Source organism: Nomia melanderi, chromosome 2 (genome assembly GCF_051020985.1).
Source record: "Nomia melanderi isolate GNS246 chromosome 2, iyNomMela1, whole genome shotgun sequence".
Classification (NCBI taxonomy): Eukaryota; Metazoa; Arthropoda; class Insecta; order Hymenoptera; family Halictidae; genus Nomia; species Nomia melanderi.
This window is the reverse complement of record NC_135000.1, coordinates 772,742-783,774: the sequence shown is the minus strand read 5'-3', so window position 1 is coordinate 783,774 and position 11,033 is coordinate 772,742. Positions and strand designations below refer to the sequence as shown.

The 11,033-nt window shown below is 33.7% G+C and overlaps 1 long non-coding RNA gene across 1 annotated transcript; it reads right to left on the bottom strand.

Moving 5' to 3' along the window:
• Nucleotides 1-8,695: 8,695 nt before the first annotated feature.
• Nucleotides 8,696-9,615, bottom strand: LOC116425975 (uncharacterized). Its single transcript, XR_004234812.2, has 3 exons — nt 9,506-9,615; nt 9,372-9,447; nt 8,696-9,291 (listed from the first exon to the last, which is right to left on the bottom strand). It is a non-coding gene; the product is annotated as an uncharacterized LOC116425975 (long non-coding RNA).
• Nucleotides 9,616-11,033: the final 1,418 nt, after the last annotated feature.

Sequence of the window (11,033 nt, the reverse complement as noted above, 5' to 3'; positions counted from 1 at the left end):
CATCAGCTTCCTAAATTCAATTAAATCATTTTGGAACTGTATTTTTAAGAAGTCAAACTATTAAAAAAATTCGATAGCTTTACCTGTTACACTAAAAGTCCCCTTAATACTTTGACTGCCGGTAAAAAATGTGAAACCTTGCCACGTACCCCAAATTGTTATTATTTATAATATCATTTTGCTTTTTGCCACATTGATACTTATGAGTAATGGAGAACTTACTTTGACAAGTAGTAAACGTGTCATTGGAGTACAACAGTTTCATTTCATCAACAAATCATATAATCATATACATATATCATATATAGTCATATATTAAATCATATATAATCATACATAATTTAAATAATGTATAATTCGTATAATCGAATAAAAATGTTTACTGGTTGATCATACATGATTGTTTACAAATTTTCTGAAGCTGAGAACTACGCTACGTCATTACTATGTTATTTAAATCAGATTCCAGTGACACTTGCGAGGGTATTTAAACATGATGCAAATGGTTTAAGGAGGTACTGGTAACTTTTGACAATGGACCTTTAAACAATTTATCCAATGCAACGTTTTGAAGGAGGAAGGAGCAGATATCTCTCGCAGGGCAGACCATTTTAAAAATCGCATTTATCTCGAAACAGGTTTTCCCAAGAGACGTCAACTGAAAAAACAAAAGAACTGCCCAGTCGATCAGTCTGACATTTTAACGTGTTCTTTATTTATTATTGGCTACCAATGCTGCAATTATAATTATGTATATGTTAAAAAACGTTGTATTTAGTATCGAAAAACTATTGAAAAGACGATAGAACTTTTATTTTGAAATGGAATATCCATTATTTCGTCAATTTTTAATTTTTTTCTGAACGTGGCGGAAGTCAATGTTGGACAAGAGTTATTCAAAATAACGAATAAATTCAATCTGATTGTTATTCGCGGATAATGACTGATTAATATCGTCATTCACAAAAATAAGTAAATAATAACGAATAATAAATAATTACTTCGTCCTTCACATATAGTAAATAAATAATAGAAAATTAATTCGCCATTCACAAATAATAAATGAATTGAATTTATTCGTTATACTTTATCCAATATTTTCAATAACTTTTACCCGACACTACATGCAATAACATAAAAAATAAATGCCGTTGCCTTGCCATCAATCAAATTTGTAAATGCAAACAAGGAATTAAAAAATAGTCCTCTGTTTCAATGTAACCGCCATTTAGAAAGCTACTAACAAGTATAGTAGTTTGGTATTTGTATTCACTGTTCAATATTGGAATTAATATATCTTGTAAACCAATGATTGTTCGCTATAAATGACTTAATACTTTCACACAGCAAATGACGAACTGCATCAGTTAGTATATTAAGAAATACATGATTCAATTTAAAAAACGAAATTGACCTTCATGTATCCTTTACCTGTCCATATATAAAAACGTTACTTATATAAAACAATATGGCGCGTAGAACCATTAAATTTTTACCCGGCACATTTTTTCGTGTCATTAACGCTAAACGTAACAGCACTTTCTATATACCTATTCCTATCATAACCAGACAAATAGCAGACTATAAGAGAAAGGTAAAGAAATTAGATGATAAATATTTCTTAGTGGAAACAGAAACAAAAGGAAACATTAAAATTGAGATATTAATTGGAAAATATAAGAATTAATATAAAGTAAATTGTACCAAAGGAATCCAAAAATTTTCAATTAAAATTTAAAATCAGTTATTTGACTGGTCTCGGTATGTTTAGCACTAATAGTTTTGAAGATATTCAAGTGGCACTAAAGATTCTGACTATTCGTGTGGCAAAGTTGTATCGCAACAAAAAGTTGTACCATCGCAACAAAAATGGGATTGTGTATGTTATAATTATAATTCATTTCTTTCGTTAGAAAAGAAAAATTATTTTTTTACCGGAATGACGATCTAAATTATTTCCTTTAAATTTGGTTGAACTATGCATCGCATCAATCAACGACCGAATATTCTTGCACGTTCCTTCACCTTTTTTACGATCCTCTTTGATGCGTTTCTTTTCAACGGACAGCTGTGGTAATATATGCAAACATTGCACACCCGACAATAACGCGGTTTAAAGAAGAGAATACATTAAAATAGATTCTTTGGTAATTCGTAGGACAGGATGGTACGGATCGTTTTAAATGATTGGTTCAAAACTATAGTAGATTAACTCTTATGTCTGAGTCTTGGAAAAAATGCTTTCACGAAATCTTCTTGGACTAATTGAATATTGATATTAAAATTCTTAGTATTAATAATTGAATATTAATATTTTTGATTACTTATTATTGGTATTATTATTGCTATATTATTACTAGTGATTAGGAATAACTAAATACTTATATTACAATTAATGATATTAATAATTAATACTAATTTTTTCTATTATTTATTGTTGGTATTATTATTACTGTATTATTACCATCTATTAGGATTAATTAAATAATGTTACAATTACTAATATTAGTAATGAATAATAATTCATATTATTGATAACAGTGTAATGTTAGGATTCAATTAATCCCAAATCATTTCACAAAAGTTTTTTCTCTCGAGAAATAGACGTTAGATCATTATTATGCTGAGCCACTCAATTAAAAAACTTGAACATTGGGAATGTGCAACAAAACTAGCACAAAAATACTATCTACACATAATTAAACACTACTCAGAAGAATTGTAATCGAATACAAATTGGGCAGTCTGCATGTAACGATATTTACAAATAAATGGTATCAATTTTATTTCAGCTTGCCTTAAATATTACATCAAACTGAATGCTAATCACTTGTCTTTCTCTTATGAAAATTCTTTTATCTGAACACCTTTGTATTCCAATTATATAGTTTATATAAGGGGGGATTATATAACTGGAGTCGCTTTGATTGCTTCGCAGTACTTACGAAATTAGTGAAAAACGTTTCAGATAGAAGTTTAATGGTTTCAAGAGGAATATAGTTTGGTATCATTGATCTTTCAGTAAGTGAATACATGGTCACATGAATGTCGAGTTTGTTCTCTTAAGTGGAACCATATTTTTTATTATATAACTCGATTAATATAATAATTTTCTATAAAAAAGACAGTATTAACCTTTTCTTAATAAAAAATCATTGGTTTAGGAAGTATTTTACCTTCAATTAGTCTATTGTTAACACAGTAATTGTTAAGTAATTGACAAATTCGAGGCCAGTAACGTAGTTCTATGTCAAATGAAATTTTTTAGCTGAATACCGGTAACGTAGTCCCACGACATATCCAATTTTTTTTGGAACATAATTCATAATTTCTATCATATGTATTTTATGCTCATACGCATTTGAATTCGTGAATCTTGCGGTATTCGGTTATAAACTTTAAAAAATCATATGCTGTGGCGAATGTCTTAAGAGAATAATCAAAATCGAAGGAGTGAAATTTATTATAAGATGTGATATAAGAATATATACCGAGGCAAATCGGATCAGCTCAGATTTAACAGTGAAAAACTAATCGTTAAAACTTAAAATGAACATTTCTTTCATTTTGTTATTAATAGACATTCAGTTTCAATATCAGTAAAAAAGAATTCTAAAAAACTGAAAAATCTTCGTCACGTAAACACAAAGCTGTAAAATGAAGAATATCCGATTCGCCCCGTTGCCCGTTTTGCCTCGGTCTACCCTATATGCCACATTAACCCCTTGAGGTATTATTTACTTTCGCAAAAAAGATTTCATTGTAAGTGCAAACTCACTTTAAAGATTGATAATAATTAATAACAACAAACTAGTTTTCCGCTTTAGCCAGTAAAAAATGAACAGCACTGATTTTTATTAAATTAATCTAGGAATCTTCATCGCGACTTTCACTCGTCATTGTATGACAAGCAGTGGAAACGATAAAAATAGTTCAAGAAGTGTTTCTCTTCTTCCTATATTATTCAGTTTCATTTGTTTGTCGTTAGAATTGCACAAACGTCGACGGCTGTTGAAAATGCCTTCGTTTGCAGGCATCAATCTCGAATCTCTTGGAACGACACAATCCATTTTTCTCAGGGTCAAAACTTATTTATCATGCTTTCTGCGTATTTTTCTCTTGCTCTACATTTCAGCCTTAACGTAGAAAAAAAGTAACCGCTCTATTTTAATTTCACCAAATATTCACAAATGAAATGGAGCCAAGGGACTCTTTCACTCACGACGCTTGGACCTCGACGCGCGCCAATAATGACCATGACTCGACTTTCGTGTTCAACGCATAGTCGTTACTGGCTCGCGCCGAGATTCGAGCGTCGTGAATGAAACAGTTCTCTTGCTCATGTGCACTTTTAAGTCTAAGGCCGATGGAACAAACGTGAGAGGCGAATAGTAGGTACACAGTGAATTCTCAAATTCGATTTTCCCAAAAATGAAGCACCAAACAATACAATTCCGTTCCACATCTTTTCGCGAGGTATCACCTGGTATCAGATTGCCGGGTCATTCGGACACCCCGTACATTTAGTAAACACGGCGAGTCAACTTGACGTCGCAACTTCGCCCGCGGCGATTCAGAAATTTAAAGATCGACCTACAACGCACCAGGCAATTACTAGTTTTTCTACGGGAACGCTCGTCAGCAGCAATATCCCGGGAAATGTCAGTGTAAATACATCGTGCCCCTCCCCCCTCCTCCTCCCCCACCCGCAGCCTTGCCCATCGGTACCGCGCGCACCCCGTTTTCGCTTTCCTTTCCCACCGTTCACCGTTTCGCTCATCTTTTTCGCAAGTTTTCCCTTTTTTTTCTCCCCGACACACAAGCATCGATCGTTTCGCACGCGCTGACGAATCCGCGCTTTCCATATCCGCATAATTGCAACGATATACCGACCAACCGATACGGGGCGAGGGAGGGAGGGTGAAGCATCGAGGATCGGAGGAATCGGAGGGACTCCGTCGGAGCGCGTGCATAGTGAGAGCGAGGGGTGACTCTGGAAAAATGCACGCGCGCACCGCTGGGTGATGACTTGATGTCTAGCGGACGACACAGGGGCAAAAGGTGTCTTTCCAGTTTACAGTTTTATAGTTTTGATCGGTTACGCCTAACCGCGTCGACGAATAGTAAATTAGTAGTAAACAATATCAAGAATTGGGAAATATGACTAATAGAAAATTGTGTAAGAATAAATGAAAACTGATCAATCAGCCCAGCCTTCAAGTGATCTCCTAATAGCACCGTAGGGAGATCTCTTGATGCCTAGCAGAACGGTACAAAGACAAAAAGTGTCTTTCTAGTTTACAGTTTTGTAGTTTTAATTGGTTACATGTAATCGTACTAACGAATAGTAAATTATCATTGAATATAAGCGAAGGACAGATAAAAACTGACCTAATCAGACTAATCAGCGTAGCCATCAAGTGACGTCCCAACTAGAGTTTATATTAATCGATTTTTTCTATAGTGACTTCTAAAAGTATTTATACTTCTAGATTATTTTATTTTATTTTATGACTATATCAAGTGCCGTCGGAAATATTACGAATTAGGAGATAAAACTAACAGGAGTTTGGGTGAGAAAAATGAAAACTGATCGATCACCGAAATTCCTCAGTGATCCCCTAACAGTACTGTAGGGAGACGATTTGATGTACACTGGAGGGACACAGGGACAGAAGGTATCTCTCCACTTTACAGTTTTATAGTCTTCATTGGTTACGTGTAACCGTATTGACGAACAACAGATTGGCGTTGTAAGAGAAATGATAACTGACCACTCAAAGGTACATTCCTCAGCATAGCCATCAAGTGATCTCTTAGCAGCACTGTAGGGAGATACTTTGATGTCTAGCAGAACGGCACAGGAGCAAAAGGTGTTCTTCTGGTTTACGATTTTATTGGTTTAATTGGTCACGTGTAACCGTATTGGCGTATGGTAAATTATCGATCGAAATTATTAGAAATTAAGAAATAAAACTAAGAGAAAATTGGCTGAGGTAAGAGAATGAAAACTGATGAATCAGTCGAATTCCTCAGCTTAGCCATCAAGTGATCACCCAATAGCACGAGTACAGGATAGGTATGTTAATGTATTAGTACGTATTAATAAAAAGAGGTATTATAGTAGAACCTCACTTATCTGAACAGGTCGAGGGACAAGTTCGTTCGGATAATGGAAGCTCACTGTTACATGCACCACACTGCAATAGGATTTTCTGTTTGACAATAGTGAAATGAAAATACTTGAACATTGATAATAAGTTAAATAATAATAAATTGTTAAATTGTTAAATCTTTCTTTTGGAGAGTAAAAACGAAAAGTGAGAAATATGATCTTCGATATGACATATCGAAAGTGACCTGATTCACCTTGTGATCTGCTTTGCTTTGGTCAACCCTACATATAATCATAAACAATGCTATTTTCTTTCGTCTTCTCTTTCTTCTTCTTCCTCTCCCTATTATTATTATTATCATCATCATCAGCAGCAGCATTCCACAAACATCTTTCCTAATATTATGTTTACATCTACAGTATGTTTCAGCAAACTGAGAAGATCTAATTTTCTCGAAAAATATGTATAATATAAGGAAATGTCTCAAACAAAAGCTGCAGTGTATTAAATGCTACATACCATGTTCTTATTTGTGTGATCTTAAGATGACCTTAGACCGGCCTGAAAATGTCACGTTAAAATCTTTAAGTGAAACCTTATATTTTTGACTACATATTCTTATAGACGACGTCGACGCGTTCCCGAAACATAAAGTTCAAATTTTACGTATAGATCGTATATTATGTGCACATATATTTAATACGTCACTTAATATAATTATAGTTTAACATTACATTTACGGAACGAGCCAATTTGACTCTTATTGAGTTTTATGAACATTATTTGGTAAATATTTGGGTCCATTTCGATTGACGTAATTGCGCAAATATGTATTCTAATTGTCTACTTTTAAATCTCTATTTTTCAAAATTTAAATGGACGAATATCAAGTTTTCTGAGAACGATAAAACAAACGGCACAGTAAATCTAATGTTAACATAATACATCGTATTCATACACATTTTTTATGTATCAGCTGTCTATGGGAGCCATTTTTATGTATGACATCTGAGCAACATTCTCGCGGTGTACATCGGATAACGCTAATACCAGCGATAACACGTAAAATTTGAACGTTCAGATTCCAACAACATTATGTTTATGATTTTATTTATATTTTGAATTTAACACTATTTGTAATCAATTACTTGTAATAAACACATTGTACTTGTAATTTCAAATTTCTCGACAGTATGCACACGTTTGAATAAATCTAACGTGGAGTCACATTCGACATAGGAGTGCAAAGGGTTAAGTACAAGTAAAAGCAATTGCTAAATCTCTTATGTATAATTATTTATTAGTACTCGACAGTAAATGCTGAAAAATCTGAGCAAGCAAGCAAGTGGCATACTTGAAGTTACAATAGCATTTACTAATGTTTTTGGTAAATACTAAATGTTACTCATACGAATTTTATGTGCTGGAAAATTCAGAAAATACTTCACTCTTTATACACATAGAACCATGTATTTACTTACAAAATCCCTAGTAAGAGCTAATACTTCTCTTTATGCATACGATCCAACGAATACCACGTCATTCATATATGAATGACATGGCCTTGCATATAAAATTAAATATTTAATTTCAAATGTGAATGACGATAACGAATTTACAAGAAACACTCAAAACATATAATTTGTGCAAAATGTATTCAAATTATGCGAATAAATGAAAAAAACTAAGTTGCCCTCTAAGGTTAATTTTTTTTCCACAATTGTGCCAGGCGGTATGTTAATCGAACATCGTGTCATGTTGTAATGTGAACGTAGGGTTTATCATTGGTCGTCGTAGCTTTCTTGACTTATAATACATTCGTCCCTCCATTCACGTGGAGGATCCATTCCACGTGGATTCCTCTTACGCGAATGAAAATCGTTAATAGAGTCTAACGATACACAAGAAAACAAAACATTGAAAAGAAAAGCTGGTATAAATATTAGAAACACATATTTATTTCACATAGCTTAACAAGAAAATAAGAACAATAACATTTCAGAAAACAAAAGTTTTTCTTTTTAATCGACACAAACCTATCGTCCTCATCGCTTGAAATATTTGGAACTTCAATTTCAGTTCTATTGCAAATATTAATTTCTTCGAATGATTTGTTCCCCAACTTTTCTTTCGCTAAGTTTCCATAAATTTACCGATATTTGCAACATTTCTTTAAATCTTGTTGAAATTCTATGACTCGTTGAATTTTTTTATCAACTTCCGCAATGGTACTTCAGATAGCGTAAATCGTGTAAACAGTACCGCGTAAACAGTATTATAATTTACCGCGTAAAAAAATGTCGCGTAAATGGAGGGACGGATGAATGTACATAAAGTACTTAAAATTATATCTTTGATTTACGAAATACCCGAGTTACCCACAAGCAGCGTATAGCAACATTTTTTTAAATTAACAAACAAAAAATGACAAATAAACTCAGTCTAATCGTTGTATATGAATGAAACTATGTACGTACAATTTACAATTGATGAAGCACTCTAATACTGAGTAATGTAGAATATACAGGATGATTCAGTAGCATGGATCACCTTTGTTTCTTAACTGAAGTGCGTGCTGGTCGGCCATTTAGGTTAGGTCTGGTTTACTATTTATTTAATATTATAACACAGTATTAATATTTTATTATTATTATTTTTTCCTTTTCGTTTTCTCGATTTTTACCCGGTTCTACTACACCTGTACAGGTGTACACCAAGTACGAATGCATCCATATCGGGGGATTCAGGAATTTCGTAACTATTGCACATGTTTCTATTACTGCTGCTTTTTGGATTGTGCTCTGTATGGTTCGGTTGATTCTTATTTCTTTATGTTTTCTACGATTATTGGTTTTATTTTGATATATTCTTGTTTCCATATTTCTTTCCTTTCCATGGCTAGTGAGGTGTATTTATTGATTTTTTCTTCTCCTTTTATTTTTACGTTTACATCATTGAAGATTGATATTCCTATAGAGTATGTGATTTTTGTCTGTGTCCATTTATGTTATATCTCTGATCTGTCGTATGTTATTGTTCTGTTTGCTTATAGTGATTTGTTCCAGTACATTTTTGCTGTTTGATTCTCCAGTATTGTTCCTGGTTTACATTTGAAGTAATCCGGCTGTATTTCTGTGTTATTTGTTGGTGTATTATTTTTGCCATTGTCTTGTGTCTGTATATAATCAATTATTATTATTATTATCATTATCTTATTTCTTAAAAACAAAGGTATCCCGTATAATACGTAAGTACCGATTCATCATAACGATTACTCTATCTTCCTTATATTTTATATATCCAATAAAATTCCGTTAGTTCGATACGTCACCTGGAAAATTAATGTTTAAGTCTATATAAAAAATGTCACTCGAATTCGGGTGACGTACCAGTCAAAGAGTTAAAGGGACCGTAAAACGGTAAGAAATACTCTCCGTATCGTGTGTGCGGAAGGTGAAGACAAGAGGAGGGTAACTGGGATCTATCGTCGCTAGTAAGACATCGGATGTGGACAGATCGTAGTACTCCGTACCGCGTCTAGGTACGGTAGAAGCTAGCGCCGCGGTAGTTTCGTCGCTGAATCAGACTTACCGACAAAAGAAGGAAATTTCTGTCGCTGCTGAGCGAGTGCGTTGGAACGGTTGACAGTTATCAAGGGAACACGAATCATAACACTCTAGCACGGTGTTTATCGACCATAGGTTGACCGTTTCAGTCCCACGCGCCGCTTTCGCGCTCTTCAGATTTCATGTCGAAAAAATCCGGCGCATTTTAACGATACGGATAACTGACGGCGCACTCACAATCTGACGAAACGCGCTCAACTTTTCAAACGCATGTACATCGCATCGCCACTTTTTTTGTATATAAGTAATCCGAGTAGTACATTTTGTATTTCGTTGTTACCTATTATAAATTAATATATATTTATAATAGTATTAACATGTTCCCTGCCGTGTGGGGCGTATGCGCCCCACGCTGAACTTCCCGTTCAAGCCATTTGGTATTATCATTGTAAAATGAAGAATTTTTTAAAAATTCATTATGCAGTCAATTATGGGCATCTTAACACTATTGCTGATGCGCTCATTTGATCGTGGTAGTCACTTTTTTTTACTGCGATTTGTTTTAACGTTAAAAAATGCGGTTCCCGATCGGTAAGAAACTGTACTGTAAAAGTTGCAACATTCTGTAATAATTGTGTGGATAAACCAGATTTATGATTGCCATGTTTTAACAAAGTTCACCGTAATATTCCTTCCTAATTATATACAAACTTATGACATAAATATAATATTAAATATATTTCAACTAAAATGTTTTATTTTAAACTAATGTAGACATCATAAAAAAATATTATGCCCGAGGATGCGACTCGCTCGGCAGAGTAATGTTCAGCCACATATTTGTTAAATTAATTCCTAAAAAAATAAATTTATTGCTTTGTTGTGTTATGCATCTTAAACTATACACCCTTTTCTTGACAGTTATGAGTTTTGCATTATTTTAATCATTGTAAGGCATACTCCAGAAACGAAACAATACAGTTGTAAAGCGGCCACAGCGGCCTAAACGGAAGGTCTTCAAAAAACGGTCTGGCAGGGAACGTGTTAATTCTTTGCACTCGAAAGGTGACTCTCAGTCGCCATTTGATTTGACACAGTAAAACTATAAAATATGATATTCAATGTTGAACTTCGTATAACGCCTTAATACATGAAATATTGGAATAAAATAGCTTTGTTCCTTAATATACTTGTGTTTTCCCCTCGAATTCGTTTCAAAGAATATCGTCTTCGCTTCGTCTAAAAATGTTAAACATTTCTATTCAGAAATTTCCGAGTGCAAAGGGTTAACATAGATTAAGACAAGCGCTGTCGTGCTGCTTGGCTTTTCTCAATATAAAATAAAAGGAGC